At 49.2% G+C, this 16023-nt stretch overlaps 1 protein-coding gene across 1 annotated transcript in view; it reads left to right on the top strand.

Moving 5' to 3' along the window:
- The first annotated feature begins 9086 nt into the window (after positions 1 to 9086).
- The window catches only part of LOC142076089 (AP-4 complex accessory subunit RUSC2-like), a 52819-nt gene continuing 45882 nt past the window's right edge, over positions 9087 to 16023 (top strand). The window contains exon 1 of the mRNA XM_075138477.1: positions 9087 to 9309. The gene's annotated coding sequence lies outside the window, so the exon portion shown is untranslated. The remainder of the gene's footprint in view (positions 9310 to 16023) is intronic.

Below are 16023 nucleotides of genomic sequence, written 5' to 3'. Positions count from 1 at the left end.
GACAAAAAAACAACAAAGCAAACCAAAGTAAAGGGTTGTCAGGAGAAGAGGCTGTGCACCCTGCAAAGCACCGAGCCGGTGGCTGCATAGAGGTCTGCCCTCTGGGCTAGCAAATCAAGGACTTGGGCCTTTCCTTTCACCCACATGCACCCTCTGACTTCAACTTCTCTTCCAAAGATGTGTGCTGCTGCCCGGGAAAGTGGGCAGGATGAATTGGAGCTGTTGTCTGGTATCTCAGAGGGCCTCCCCGGAAGAAAAGAGAACGTGCTGCGGGAGGCATCTCCGTTCCCTGAGATTGTTCATAACGCTATTTTTTTTTTCTGCCTTTAACTATATACCTCAGAGCAAAGAGAAGTCCAGGCTGAGGAAAAGGCTGAATTGGCAATGTCTTTCTCATTCACGTGCCTTTGTTTCTCTGGGCTGTATTACTGGGGTGACAGTATTGACCCCAGGTGTGCCTTAGGTCCAGCCATACAACCCCCACATCCCCAATCTTTGTAATACGTGTAATTTTGTAGCCTTTTGACTGTACACAGGCACTTTGGAAGGCATGAGTTGGAAATAATCTCCTTCCACACTAACAGTTAATCCAGTTTCTCAAGAGATGGCCAGTGCCCAAACACCACCCCCTTCCTGCATCTGCAGCCAGGAAGTGCTGCAAGCTCAGAGAAACCCTTAGCTGGTCAAGGGACAAGGACTTGGCCTTCATCAGCCTGCCCTGTTTTATCTGCATTGCAAATCTGCTCTTGCAAAAGATCATTGTCCTTGGAGCCCTCCTCAGGTTTTGTAGCTGAGCACCAGCCATTTCATTTAGACTTAAAATAAAAGGGCAAAAGAAGCTCAGGCGCCCATAAATCTGGCCCTGAGAAGCCCCTGTTATGGTTAGGGCTCATCTGAGCTGCTGGCACCGGGTGTCTTTCCCACCGTAACAGATTGAGGCACACGCATATCAGACTTGATGGAAATCACACAAGCGGCATCAGAGGCAGAGATGCTATTTCACGGCTAGCACAGGGTGTCCTGCCCTTTGCTCCGCCGCTGCCGTCGCTCAGGGTAAGGGATGAAGCCCGACCCGGTGGCTCCCTCACCCTCCCTGATGAGCGGTGTGGTCAAGTTTCAGAGGAACTTAGTGAAGGCTCGGGGGCCTCTGCAGAGTTTCTCTGTGCTGGCTAATACTTTATTTGGGAACTGCTCATCTGTCAATCATGAGTTGCAGAGAGCTGGAAATCCCGCTGCCAGCAGAGGGACCTGAGATGCACAGACACAGCCAAAGACATGCTGATCCTGCGGGACTGGGGTTTGCTCACTGCTTTGTTACACCAGCTCCATAATCAGCGGGCTTACTGGGTGGAAGGCCACCGTGGCAGCTTGAGAGTCTGTCCTGCCAGCACTGCTGAGCTGTCTAAATGGAGCTTTTTTGTGCAGAGGACTAAGCAGCATTGGCTGTTGTGTTTTTTTACAGCTCCTTTATACAAATTTAGACTCCTTCCTTATTTTAAATTGGATTTTTTTGCACACTAACCATCTAGTATTTATTGGGAACTCTCTGCCTTGAGTCTCTGAGCTATGGGTGGAGGCAATGTATGATGGCAACAAGCCAGTCATGTCCCCATTTCATCCGGTCTGCATATAAGACCTTGCTGCCTGTGGTCCCAGTTTCAGCAGTTACTGTGTAAGATTGTTTAAGCTCTAATAGAGGTTTTATCTCCCTGCCTTTATCTCAGCATAGAAAAAAAGAGTCTGTTGCACCTGCTGCTTTGGGAGGCTCGTTGTAAACTGTGGTATTAAATTTCAGCATAGCCAGTGCAAAACTAGAGCTGGGACTGGATCCAGACTTCAGCGGCCGGGAGCTGCTTGCTAGGGAAGGAGCAAATTCTAATCTGGTGCTCTCTGCTGCAAGGAGATACACAAGTAAAGTGAGAGCCTGCACCCTGACTGATGAAACCGCTGTGATAGTTAGTGCTTGTCACCGCCCTCTGATTTACCATTCACTTTGCAGAGACAATCATGGCTTTCTGGTGAGGATTATGTCTTTCACAGTCAGCCTCCCTGGGGCTAGAGGAAAAAGGAGATTTTATGCAGGTAAGCAGACATACCCACGATACCCAGACTGGTCTGTGGATCGAGAGTCCTATCAAAGGTGTTCCTAGCATGTAATGCAGCAGAACATAATGCAGAGCAGCAGAGGCAGACCTTTTGCTGACAGAGCAAGGCAATTCTGAGACTGTGTCACTCTCCTCATATGGTTTACGTGCAAAGCACTCACCTTCTGGCTGAAGGGGACTTGCAAATGCTGCATAGGACGTACAGGGGATAATACAGCTGTTGGTGAACTTGCGCAAATATTTCAGTGGTTTGACAAGATCAGCATATCAGCTGGCAGTGATGTCTGTCCTACATCACTCCTGATTTTGTAAAATAATTTTTTTTTTAAATAAAAAGAGAATATTGGGATGACCGATTCTTTGCCAGTTTGCTAATTGATCAGTGTTTTTTATAACCAGTTGTGGATGTTATTCCTGGACCTCCTAAAGCGGGAGGATGGTCTGTGGGACGATGGATCTGAGATGATAGCGCTTTTTTTTGGGAAAAAAAATTCTCAAACTTTGGATCCTAGCAGGGATGTTTTAAGAGGAAACTTACAGAAAATGTCAAACATCCTCAGACGGAGAACGCCGACTCCCGGGCGGACCCGGCGGGGGGAGGCGGGCAGCGCCGAGATCCCGCCCCGCCGCACGGTTGCAAACAGCGGAGCGAGGCGGGCGACCGGTAAGGGGCGGCGGCGGGGGCGCCCCCGCCGGCGCCGCCTACGGAGGGGCGGTGGGGCTTGTCCGTGGCCGGAGCCGGGTGTGGGGAGGGGGAAGCAGCCTGGCGGGGTCGGTATTTCTCTTGTGCGCGGTGCTCTGCTCGGTCCAGCGGAGGGGTTGCGTGTGTGGTGTGTGTGTCAGACTTTGTGTCATCGGTTGTGCAATGTCTGAAGATGATAATTTAGTCTTGTATGAAGTTCTTGTATTTGATAGATATATCAAAAATTAATCCCTGAAATGTGTTTTGGTTTGGGTTCCTTCCCCCCCCCCCGCCTTTTTCTCATTATTCCATAATATAGAGGTTCATGGTTTGAACGCTGTGTTCTGCTGTAGCACCTAAAGAGTCGCCAGCCCACCAGGCAGCAGTTTCAGAATCAGGAATGATAATGCTTTGATGATAACCAGTGATGATATAGATACTTTTCTTATGTAGCAGAGGAGGGCTTGGAGCATCTTCTCTCTTCCCTGAATCCAACAGCGTGACACGGAGCAACCTCTGCCACTGATAGTGTGGGGCATCAGGGGGGCAGAGGCACCTCGAGCTGTTTTTAGGCAGAGACACCTTAAGGGTGTTTTACATGGTACCTGCAATGCCTGCATTCCTGTTAGGCTGCCCGCTGGCTCTCACTTTATCGGTGTGCTACCACACAACTCTCTTCCACTGACCTGTCGCCTGGAAGTCATTACTCGTGAGCAGCTTTTACAGAATGGGGCGGGAAAGGAACGCCGCATGCTTGCTCTAGGTTCTCCAACTGGAGTGATCCTCAACAATGTCTGTTGTAAGAAAAGAGCTGTCTGAATAATGACCTGTGCTAATTACCAGCTGGGAACAAAAACAGGAACATAAGGGAACTCTTGGATACCTGTGGGCAGAGGTGCTGTGTCCTACAACCCCATTAGACCACTGAATAAAACTTCATCCTAAAACCAGCTGTTCCAACTGGAAAGCTTCCTGTCCTGATGATTGATTTTTTTTCTCCCTCTCCAATTTTCAACCTAAATGTGTTCACACTGCATTTATTCTCTTCTTGTCGTGCCAGCATTATCCTTTTGCTTCAGCAGTTTTGTTTGTCTCCTGTGATATATTTAGAGAGCAATCCTATCCGCTCTCTGCCTACATTTGGCTAGGCTAAACAAGCCAGGCTCTTAAGTTTCTTCTTGTTTGATAGGTTTTCTGTTTCCCCTTTCTGCACCTGTTAATTTGAGTTTATCATTTTTAAATGCGGGTGACCAGGGTTTTTTTTTATGATGCTCCTGTCATCAGTGCAATGGCACTGGTATTTCACTGCCTTGTCTAGACTGCATTTGCTTTTCTTATGGCCTCATCACCTCCCTAATCCCTAATGCAGCTTTAGTGGTTATTTTTCCTAACTTTACTGTGAATATGCACAATTGTTAGCTAAATTGTGTTAGCTAAATAAATACCTCGTCTCTCACTGTCTCATGCCTGATAACATGGGGAGGAGCTGAAGTCATCATAAAAGTCTGTGCATGTTGATGCTTTAAACTGACGCCTTGTCCTCAGGGGCAAGCTTTTTCCATGAGGGCTGGCAAGGGCTTTTTACTACATCTACTTACGTGTTGACCGATGTAAACGTGCTGGAATGAGGGAGCTGTCATTCCTCCTAGCAAAGGCGAGTTCCCAGCTCCCTGTCCAGGAGCCATCTCTAGCCCTGTTCCAGTGATAGGGGACTGGGTGGCTGCAGGGGTGGACGTGATGCAGGGCTCAGAAGGGCACAGAGCCCAGCACCCTGGGCTTGACCTGCGAGTGCTTCAGGCTGTAGCTGCAGCTCAGCTGCTCTTCAGTTTTTCCAACGTTAGTCTTCTGCTGCCCTACTTTTTATAATTCACTTAGAAGTAGAGAGTGTTTTTCTCTGCCTGGCATTGTGGAGGAGCAACCTCTCTCCCCTTGCTCGCAGCTTGAAGGGAAGTGGTTTTCATATCCCCCGTCTCCTTCCCCAGCCTGCCTCTGCTGCTGGGTGGAGCTGACTGTACTGAGCTGTCAGCTCCTGCCTTTCCGCACAACGCTGAGCCCTCTGCCAGACTCTTCAGCTATAAATGGATCTGGCCTTTTCCATCCCCCCCCCCCCAACACCGAGAGATGTTGCGGGAAATCGGAGCTGGGCCAGGCTTCCTCTGAATTAGGAAAACATACGATCCAACCACTGGCTTTTTGTAGGTACTCTGGAAGCATCGTGCCTGGCTTTGGGGGGAGCTGTCTGTGCCCCAGTGAGGGCTGTGCTGCTGAATTGCTTGTTTGCACTGCGAGAGCCGTTATTCCCAGACCTGAATGGAAAGCTGGGGCAGACGTATAGGTGCTATCTCCATGCATCTCCCCCACAAACAAAGCGCCGTCTGATCTGAGAGTTTTGTCTCAAGGGAAGGCCAATGTTTTTGTTACTGACTGCATCCTGCTTCCACATCCGTATTCGGCACTTAATAAAAGAAGCCTGGCTTTTGTACAGAATGAACAACCCTGTTTGCCTCCACTAACTCCAGGATTTATGGCAGAGATCCTGGGATCCTTTAAGCTTTATTGCATTCTCCCTCCGCAGAGAGGCAGGGAGGATCAGTATCTTCTTGTTCAGCAGGGAGCTGGGGCCTGAAGTATGCAGACCAAGGTGACTCAGGGAGTCAGTAGCTGCCCTGAATTTTAAACTGAAGCCTTTTGTGTCATCTGGAGTAGAGTGCTACCCTCCATCAGCCCTGTAGGCATCCAGGCCATTCATTCCATGTAGAATGTATTTAAATCTAAATACAGGTCTGTATTTAGAAAACTAATTTGTACTCTCATGTTGAAAAATTGTCGTCTGAAAGTCTCCTAGTTCATGTGCTTCATAGAAGCTGCTGGGCCAGGTTCCAGTCTGGTGACCTTTCGCAGGCAGCAGTGGGTTTGCACCCTTTGGGTTTAGATAGCAACACCTACAGCAGCTGCTTCAGAGGCTTCCTTACCTCCTGGCAATCATCCCTCAAAAACCTTCAGGCTGTGGATAAGGGAACATATAATATTCAGAAGGTGCAGGCCTGGTTTATGGTTTCCCAGTATTCTGCCTGTGGTTCTGCTTCTGGTTCAGTTTTTGCTGTGGCAGCAGATGCTGTCTGACACTTTTTCCTGTGCAGGACGCCTGGCATCCTGAGTTTGCTCTACTGCAGTGGCTTGGTTGTGTTGCCTTTCAGATGGGTTTGTAGAGGTGTTGACTGGGCAGTGTGCGATGGGCAATGTGCAGGAATATATCTATTCTCTTTTGGAGAATGTAATATCCCAGACCGGGATATTACATAGGGGTTATGGTTCACTGAAACCTGCTTTTTGTCTTTCTGCTGGGATTGCAGTCAATATTTTGTGTGAAACAGATGAGGGACAGATGAAGTGCCTCCTTCACCCTTCCCCACACCATCAAGCTCTGGAAATAAATCAAGTGAAGATATGTGTGTAGTTGTAGCTGCTCTTTCCTGTGGTAAGCTCTGCTGAAGCTGGGCCAGGCATCAGATCCTGCTGGATTGCCAGCTCAGCTTGGAGTGCTTCAGGGTAAACTTGGCTGGGAAGAGTTTTTCTGCTTGCCATATCCCTCCCAGATGTTCAGGGAGGCTGGTTACCCCAATTCTACTGGGCCTTATGCAACCTGCCTTCTGCTGAACACTTAATTCCCAGTTCTTTACCAAAGCCCTGACACATAGCAGAGTGTTTTCTGACATTTGTTGGGTATAGGTCTCTGTTCCTCTGATTCTGGAACGTGAAGCCTGGTTGGGGTTTTGCTTATGATACCTGCTGCTCATCTGAGCTGTGCCAGCACGAGTTCAGGTGCAGCAGTAGAGCTCCACAGTTCCTTGCATCAGGCTGTGCTGGGATATCCACTGAGACAGAGCATCCCTGGTCACTGTGCTTAGAACATTCCTTGTCAAATGCCATGCTTTGCAATGCTTCAAAGCTCTGGTGCCCGGAGTGGCTGGGTCCCGCAGGGATCTCTGTGGAACACATGCTGTGTAACACATCTAACTATGGTTTGGGAGACGGAGTGAAGACTATAATTTTCTGATGATTCTAACTTAGTTTGAAAACTGCCTAAAGAATTACAGGAGTATCTTGCAAAACTATTAGCATGATAAAACAGCAGATGGGATTCCATGCTGATAAATGCCACAACTTTATGCATGTAATGGTGATTTGTGAACAGCTTCTCACTGCCCAGAAGGAGCTTGTTGGAATCACTGTGGATCGTTATCTGAGCACATAAGCTCAATGTTCAGCTGTAGCCAAAGAGGCAGACCTCATACTGGAAATAAAGAATAAATCCAAAAAATGCTGGTATATATTCTTGTATACTTAGGTATATAGTCATGTTTTGCCTGCATCTCGAGTACCACATACAGTCTGGTCACCCTCTCTCAAAAAGAGTGGCATAGACTTGGACATGTTACATAAAAGGGGAATGAGGATGATTAAGGGACTGGGATAGCTTCTGTAGGAAAAGAGATTAAACAAGGAAAAGTAGATGATCGTGGGAAAGAGTAAAGGCTTACAAAATAGTGTACAGTGGGGAGAAGTTGAGTAAGGAATGACCTTACTCAATTTTGCTATTTCTCACAGCACAGAGGAAGAACATCCAGTAAAATTATTTATTAGGCAGGAGGTTAAGGAAGTCTTTTCAACACAGCTGATTTGCAGAACATGTTGCTACGAGATGGCATGAAGGCTGAAAATACACACAGATTCCAAAAGAAGACAGACACCTCAATGGCAGAAATGTATTTCAGTCAGCTGTCAAACATGGTGGTCAGTGTGCAACCTCCAGCTCTAGAAGTTCCTTGACTGCTGATTGTTGCAAGCTGGAAGAGTGTGGCCTTAGGAGAGATTACTCTGTACTCTGTGACAGGTATATGCCGATGCCAAAATGTCAAGGATAGGGCACTAGACCAGAAGAATTCTTGGTGTGACCCAGTATGGTGGTTCTTGTTACCAGCATGTGCTGAAACAGTGGGGTGAGAATTAACTGATTTGGTTTTGAGCATTTTTGGTCTAATGGCTCTCCTGTGAGAGTTACGCACATGTCACCACAGATCTTCTTATATCTTTTATTAGCAAATCTGAAATCACTTGCAGGAGGAAGGGACTGGTGCAGGCATAGCCCACGGGCTCAGTGTGGCAGATGCTGTTGTGGTTGTTGCAGAGAGTATGCCAGCTCAATGACCACTGCCCAGCCTGCCAGGTGAGATGCCTGGCGTTAGCTGTCTGGTCCTGTCTTTGCTCCCCCTTGGCTTCTGATTAGGATCTGGTTTATGTCTTGATGGAACAAAATCTGCATTCTTAAAGCCTCTTCTTCATATAAGTGTGGGTGTTATTGTTATCCATCCAAATGTCTCGTCCTACGGAAAGGGGAAAGAGCACGCTATTGCGAATTCTATTGTGAATTCCTCTATCCTTTCCAAGTCCTATGTTGCAATTTCGTTCACAGTCTAAGTGGCAAAATGTCTCCAGTCTCCCTTCACTGAGAACTGGGAAAGGCTGGAACTGCACTGCCTTGAAAAGTCTATTTGCTGATAATGGAGTGCCTTAGATACTCATTTTAGGAGCAATAGCAGGAGCCACTGTTATTTGCCACTCACTCTGTTGAAAACTTACCAAATCAATGGGTTTTGTTTGTTGCAAAATCAACCAGACAGTAATGAGCATATGATTTTTGTCTGCCATTCAGCTTGCTGCAGGGTGATTCTTAACTGCTTAAGCCTGAGCATGGTATCACAGTGAGATTTTGGGAATGCTGGACTCAGAATCCAGTCATAATTTTACCTCTGCCTTGTTCCTTGAACCCAAATCTATACACTCACTAGCTCTGATTTTTGTGCGTCTTTCAGCGGGCTGGATAAAGATTTTAAAGCCCCTGTTGTGCTGCCCAGTTCCCCGCTCCCTGCAGAGAAAAAAAAAAGGCTCCTGGCAGCCTCAAGCTGCTTTTAAACGAGACAAATGCCCGGGGTGCCTGTCTGCCAGAGCCTCCAGCCTGTACACCAAGTCCCTTTTTAGCACACTTCTCTGCGCGTCTATATCTGGCTCCAGTTCCTTGCTCTGGGAACGTGACCTCATCGTTGTTTTGGTATTTCCAGTGATTCAGCCTGGGGCAGGGAGGAGTCATTCCTGGTGCAGGCTGATGGGGTGTTTGTGCGTTGCTGGAATTCCAGAGCGGTGCAGCCCCAGCCCTTCCGCTGCCTTGACAGCTCGGCTGAGGCTGGGCTGGTGCATCGCATTCCTGCCTGGCAGATGGCCTGGACGCAGCTGGTAGAGGGATTGAAGCTCCTGCTTTTGGGGGTAATGGGGGTCCCTGTCTTTACAGCGTACCTGCCGTAGTGAGGGTGAAGAAAGCTGCGTGCAGTAGCTTGTATGCCTGGGAAAGCCACAAGGAGTCTCTGCTCTATGGGTGGAAAAAGAGTCTCGCAGAATGCTCTTTACTATTTACAGACTGCCAGCATCCTATAACAAAGTTAACTTTACAACATCTGCAGAAACTTGGTAAGTGTTATGATCCTTCTTTCACGGGGGGGGGAAATGAGGCACCAAACGGGGGTGGGCTGCTTGAGGTTTTATGCAGCTGAGCTAGAAACGTAAACTTCCGTGAAGTGGTGCTGACTGCGTCTGTCCTGTCCTGTCCTATAATGGCTGGATTCCTCCAGTGAATGATGAACGTGGGCAGTGGGTCAGACTGAGGTGGAGCACTGCTTGTAGGGAAGAACAGCTCCCAAAGTGAGACGAGGCCAGGCTGTACAGATTGCTAAACCCCATTTTCTGTGGGTATCACTTTCCTCCATCTCTCCAGATGTGGTCAGAAAGCATGGGGGAGAGCTTATAGATGGGGTTCCACAGCCAAGGTCAATGCTTGTGCTCCTGGCAGGCTGTGGATGCTGCAGGGCTGTCACTTGTGCCTTGACAGGATTGCTGTTACTGCAGATGTGATGAGCCTTATTGCAGCCTTTATCTAAACACTCTCAACTGCCTCGTTTTGAGTCTGGGTTGTGTGAATGGTTTTTAAACCCTTTGTGATCATCTGGTGGTTAGCAATACCCTGGGTGAGACCAGTTTGGCTGCAGAAGCAGCTTGGTTGAAGGCGTGGCTTCAGTGTTGTCTTGCTTAGCAGTGAACCAGCCTGTCAGTGTAGTCGCTTCACCCCAGGAGAAACCTGTTCCCAGCTTGTCACTATGCAGGAATAAGTCATGAAGGCTCATCATGTTTGGAGAAGCAGCCCTGTGTCTGGAGCCCTCTTGCCCATGTTGATGAATACTTGGAGATGAAGTCGTGGCTGTATTTTGTCTCAGACTGATTTGGGGAACTGCACCTGGCACCAGGTTCACTGTTGTTACATTGAGAAGTTTTCCCTTTTTTATTGTGCAAGGGTAGCTCAATGCCAGGAGAGTTATCTCAACCCAGAGTCAGCTGGACTGGGCTGCGGTTGAGAATCTCTGCACCGTAGAGGGGGAAAGCGTGAAGCACCCTCCTCCTTGCAGACACCGTCAGCCCAGGGAAAGGATATCAGCACGTGCAGGAACTGGGAGTTTCAACTCCGATAACCTTGCTTTCTCAGTTGTGTGGAGGGGTAGTGGCTGTACCAGCAGGCTGCTGGAGAGAGGAGACAATAGATAATACAACCTGGCTACTCTCGTTAACAGGGAGCATTTCAGGCTGGCTTAATGCCTGTCTGGCTTCACCCCTCTGGTAGATACCACGAGGACATACACCTGTTACTTTGGGGTCCCTGTGCTCTCCTTGAAGCTAGGTTTTTAACAGCACTCACTGATGCAATTGGCTTAAGTTAACTGTTTTTCACTTTTTCTTTTGAGGCTAGGCAATATTTTTTCAAAGGAGGTCCCCCCAGCCTCTACAGAACAGACCTCAGTTGCTTCAGAACTACATGAACTCCCTGTTCTTTGTCACTGGTTGCACCCAGAGGTCACTGGCATGAGCTATATGCCTGTCTGGGCTTACTGAAAACGGGCTATGCCCACTGTGGTGTGCATCCTGAAACAGCTCCTTCTCAGCCTCTTGCTGAAGTCTGTCAGTGCTCGTTTAATGGGCAGTGGCTGAAACCTGCAAAACCTTTCTACTGCTGGTTCCAGTTGTGGGCTCAATGGAGGCAAAGCCCCCAAACCCTTTGACACATTGCTTCTTTGCCGAGCTAGTCCCTATCCCCGATCTTCCTTATTTGGTGTAAATCCAGTTGCAATACAGCTTGTAAGTTATCCTGAAATGGAAGGGAAAGAAGAATCCTAGCAGGAGGTGCCAAAGGCAGTGAACTGGAGAGAGAGGAGAAGTCCCAAAGATATGGAGTCCCTGAGCATGGGGAGAGGGCCTGGACAGCAGGAACGGGCTCCTGCACTATGAGCTGGCCACACACATGGATGGAGCAATGCTCTGATCAGCCTTTCTCCCAGGCGTGATGGGCTGCCGTAGCACTGTGCACCAGAGAAGGTGTGGGGCTGGGGCTGTCCCAAGTGGGGCGTAGGAGGGAAAACTGCATAGGTTTGCATTACTGCTAGCAGGTGCTTTGTATGGAGTTGTAGGAGCTGCTGGAGAGTGTGGAGTTGGGGGGGTCTCCCCTCGCTAGCGGTCACTTCACCCCACAGCCTCCCCTCGCAGGCAGCTGCTCTCCCACCCCCCTGCGTGAGCGGGCAGGCGGTGGAGTCAGCCCGCACAGCCCCATCATGCTCGCTTCTTTCTGAGCTTGCTGTAAATGGCTGGCTGTAACACGAGCTGCATTTCTGCCATAGTCCTCTCCAGAGGATCTGTATTTACACTGGGGCTTTCATTAGCAATCTGGCCCTTGCATTGCCAGCAGCCCGCAGCCCTCGCTTTTCTCTCCTACCCACATGCCCTGTGAGCAAGACCAGCACCCTGGCACCGCTGTGCTCGAGGAGAAGCAGGTGACCGGCAGCAGAAGGAATCCCTGAGACAGCTCCCATCTGGAAGAAGTGCCTTGTCATGTTGCCTCTTGCCCGCCATCCTGCAGCCACAGGGGAGCTGCCTGCAGAGACTCCCCGCAGCATGGCTCGCTGATCCCTGAGCTGACACGGGGACAAGCTGGTTTTGCTTTGGATTATCACTGGCTCGGCATGCGATATTCTTCCTGCTGCTCTCATGCCGTTGCTGCTGCACCCGGCTTCCAGCTGCAGTGAGCTGAGCCCACAATCTGGGGAGATTGTCTCTGGCAAGGTAGGAGCTGATCCCTTCCATTTGTTCTGCTAAAAGTAATATGGCCAGTCCTGCCCCTGCCTGGAGAGCATGCTTCTGTTAGTAGTGTGTACGTGGGTTTATTTTGCATTTTTCTGCAGCTCTGATGAATAGTCAGTATGCTGCTCAGGCTATAGCCTCTATTACATGGAAAGAAAATGCATATGTCCATTTTCTTCTGACCTACACACTGGAAAATCAAACTCTGGCTCCGTTTCTACTCCAGGATGGTGTGCTGGTGCTCCAGAGCCTCTCTCTCTTCTCTGTTCTTGTGCAGTATCCTGTGCATGTTCTGCAGGTCACCTGCTTCTCCAGGTGACATGAAAGTAGAGAGAGCAGTCTAAATGTGTCTTGGGAGAAAGGGGGAGGGAGAAGAAACTCATGGAAGACACAAATCAAGGAAGTTTAATAGGCATGGAAATGGCTTGAGAGAAATTATTTTTACCCCAGAAAATTAAACAGGAGCTTCCTTTCCCTGAATAGTCTCAAAAGGGTATCTTTTTTTTCCCCCTTCAGTCCCTTAGGGCAAGCTGTTTTGATTTGGAAAGGCTTGAGGCTGTTGTTGTTCCTAAGGATGGAGGAGTCAGTCTTGTTAGTCTGGTGCCTTCTTTCCAGCGAACCTCACTGGCGTTTAACGCCTCACCTTCCCCCACCACTGCACACCTTTACTGGGGCTGTATAGGGAAAAGAGGTGATGACCAAGAAACCCTACCCCTGCTGGATTTCCCTGCAGTAGCCAAGAGTAGATAAAATAGGAGAGCAGCAGCATTTTCTTCTGACCTAGCTGGGTTTAGGCACAACTGTTCACTTTTTAGTCCACAGTAGCTGGGGTGTGCCTGCCCCTGTGCACACAGCCATCCATCTTCCCCAAGCCTGCTGTACCTGGGCTTCCCTTCCATGTGGAGAGGAGTCTCCTAAGCAGGACAGACAAGGATATCAGGCCTTCTGCAGGTGGTGGTTTACTTCTGAGGACTAGCCCAAACAACAAACCATGTTTTAGGGCCCCTCTATATCCCTAGTTGCTAAGCAGTGAGGAGGGAAGGGGGTCTTCTAGCTTTCCCTCCTTAGCATGCCCTGCTGTGCTGCCAGTGGGTGTATAAATAGTGCCCACAGTATATTATTTTGGTGACAAGCTCTTCCCAGGATTCATCCAAAGAGTTATGTGAGCAAGTGTTAAAAATAACACCAAGCCCTGCCCAAATGCTGGCGTCGTTTCAGCCAAAGTGTGGGGAATCTTCCATAGAGAGCAACCTTGGACCCTTGGGAGGAGGCGGAAGGAGAGGTCCATGAGGGCTCCCCGTGTTTTCCTCTTCTTCCTGCTGAGGACACTGATCCTCAGTTTCAGCAGATCTGCTGGTCACCAAGAGGACGTGAGACTTTCACTTCTAATTAGGTGATTTGCTACTGAGCTTTCCCTGTGTGGTCTGAGTATTATCGCTAGGTCTAATGAGAGGTACGGGAAATGCCAGGACCGGTTAACCTGAGCTTTAATTGAGCCTGCTACCAGGTCCCAGCCAGATCTCGCTGCTTTGCTAAAAAGTCTTGGGCTGTAGCAATGGCATGTGTAGGGGTTCTGGCCCTTTGTTAGGTTTATCCTGAGGACTAGTAGCTGGAGATGGGTTTAACTGTGGAAGGCATATTAAATCTACATGTAAATTAACAGCTATAGCTCTGGACATTCTTGCTATCCATATAAACACAAAAGTAATTCCAAAATTCAGCCCTTTTCATGGTATGGTAGGTGTCTATAACTGAAAACCGGACCACACTGCAGAGATTGCTGGGGAGCCGTGCTCTTTGGGCTATGTAGCCAGTGCAGGATGCACTGTCCCACCGAGGAGCTAGAAGCTGCAGTTTGTTTCCCTCTGGCTGGGTTTTGCCTCTTGTTGGTCAAGTCCTATGCTAGGTATGCAATTCAGCTGCTCTCATGCGGCTGCTGCATCAGGCTCCACTGTGTGCTGGAAAACAGGACACCCCACTGGAAAGTAGCAGACCCCACTGAGTCCTTGTGTTCTGTGTGTGGAGCCTAGAGCTCACAGAAATGCTTCTTGGAGGGCTCATGCTCAGAGACGCCCCATCTGAAGACAGAGATGCTCCCTCTTGCAGATAGATGATCGGGTTCCACTCTTGCCTGGTCTAATATGGGATGTAGGAGAAGTTACCCCTTTTAGGAGTGGAGCACCCATTGCTGTTATACAGCTTAATACATGGAGCCTTGCACACAGAAGAAGAGGAAAAGAACCGAGGTGTCTCCGAGCTGCAAACCTGGGGGCAGTGCTTGGGCTTACCTATTTGCTCTGAGTTGAAAGCAGCATGAACCGGGGAGACCACGCTTCTCTTTCAGATGCTGGCGTTCAGGACTACAGCATTAATCCCCCTCTACAGCTCCTTGGCCTCCACATTTGCATGCCCAGATACATCTGTGCTAGTTTCTGGCTTTGTAGAGGAGGGGCCAGATGCTTCTGCAATCTCTGAGTACTTTACTTTCAGAAGGGCTGGATTTATTTTAAGCTGATATAGAAAGTTGCTGTGAAAGCAGCAGGCATGCAAAAATTGCTAAAAAGGTCACAAGCGCTGTTTGGCGCTCCATGCTTCACCTCCTCTGAAATGGGATTGCTAATTCTGGCAGATGTTCCCAGGGATGGAGAGCAGGTCCTGTTAGAACATCATGACTGAGAGTTTTCTCCAGCCGTTGCGCCGAGAATGAGAGCAGAGCAGCTGCTCGTCTTCTGGCTTGGACTGTTGTATCTCTCATGCTCAGCCCTTGCTAGCCCTCCTCACCATCTCACCATTTAGCTGGTCTTCTCTTTTCCTTGCTGTGTGTTGAGAGGCACACGCTGCTGGGTTTGTGCACAGGATGGAGTGCTTTCTTAAGTGTGTATTGAAAGCACAGACTTCAGAATTATCCGGAAATGGAAGTACGTCATGGAGATGAAAAGCATGTTTCTGTTTTTCCAGGAACATGCTTTGGGCAATCAGTCCTTCATCGGGGCTTCCTGCTTCTCCATTCCTCTGCTCCTCCTCTCCCATGTTTCAGCCAACAAAGGAGCTCTCTGAGTCATCGTCATTGCTGCTTATTATTAGGCCTGAGCCCAGGCTCTGTGTATGATGATAGACATTACAGAGCTCCTGAGGGCTCTTTCAGGCCTCTTTCCATCCTGGCATGCTCTTGTTCCCCTGACTGGAATGCGTCTGGGGAGCATGGGGACAACATGTTTGTTGTCTTTAAGCACCTCTTTGCTGGGCGTTTCTCAAAAGTCGTCTGTGCGGTGCCAGAGCCCCACACCACGGTTTGCAGCAGTTCCTGAAGTGCTGAGATGTCCCCACGGGGCACCCACAGAGCAGTGTGCCCCAGCCCTTTCGTCTGCTTCGTGTCAGGTCGAGCCCCGCTCCAGCCTGTCCAACACAATCTAAGCCTGGCGTCCTTGTCAGGCCTCCCCTGTGACCTGCTTTGCCTTTGTGGCCTGCCCAGCCTTTACCTCGGCCAGCTTTTATTTTCTATTTTAAAGAACATGGCATGATTTTCTCCCACGCAGGGATCTCCTTTCTCTCTATAGCATTTCCTTCGCTGTGGGTCCTTCTCCAACTTGAGGAAAATTGTAGCACGCAGCGGACTTCCCAGGCCCGGCTCTGCGTGCCTGCCCGTTGGCTGAAGACGCCTTCTGCAGGAGGCAGGCCTCGCACCACGGCGGGTTAGACTCTTCGTGCCGATGAAGGACATGGAGCCAAAAGGTTGTTTAATCGTGGGCTGACCTGGCATGGAGGCGTCGAGTACAGCTGACTGATGAGGCAGGACTGTGTTAGATAGGAAGGGGTAACCAAAGAGAAAGTGAGGAGGGTTCTCAGCTGTGGTCAAGGATCATCTTCAACAAGACTGAATTAATGAGAAAAAGCCTCTTTATTGTGCTGGGTGAAAGGAGGATGAATCCACTGGCTGAAACCTCATGCTAAGCATATTCCATTTAGGAAAAAAAACCCTGGAGTATGTTTTAACAGCCGGGTGGA

Source organism: Calonectris borealis, chromosome Z (assembly GCF_964195595.1).
Source record: "Calonectris borealis chromosome Z, bCalBor7.hap1.2, whole genome shotgun sequence".
Lineage (NCBI taxonomy): Eukaryota > Metazoa > Chordata > Aves > Procellariiformes > Procellariidae > Calonectris > Calonectris borealis.
The sequence above is the reverse complement of the archived record's forward strand: the minus strand, read 5'-3'. Positions and strand labels throughout refer to the sequence as shown.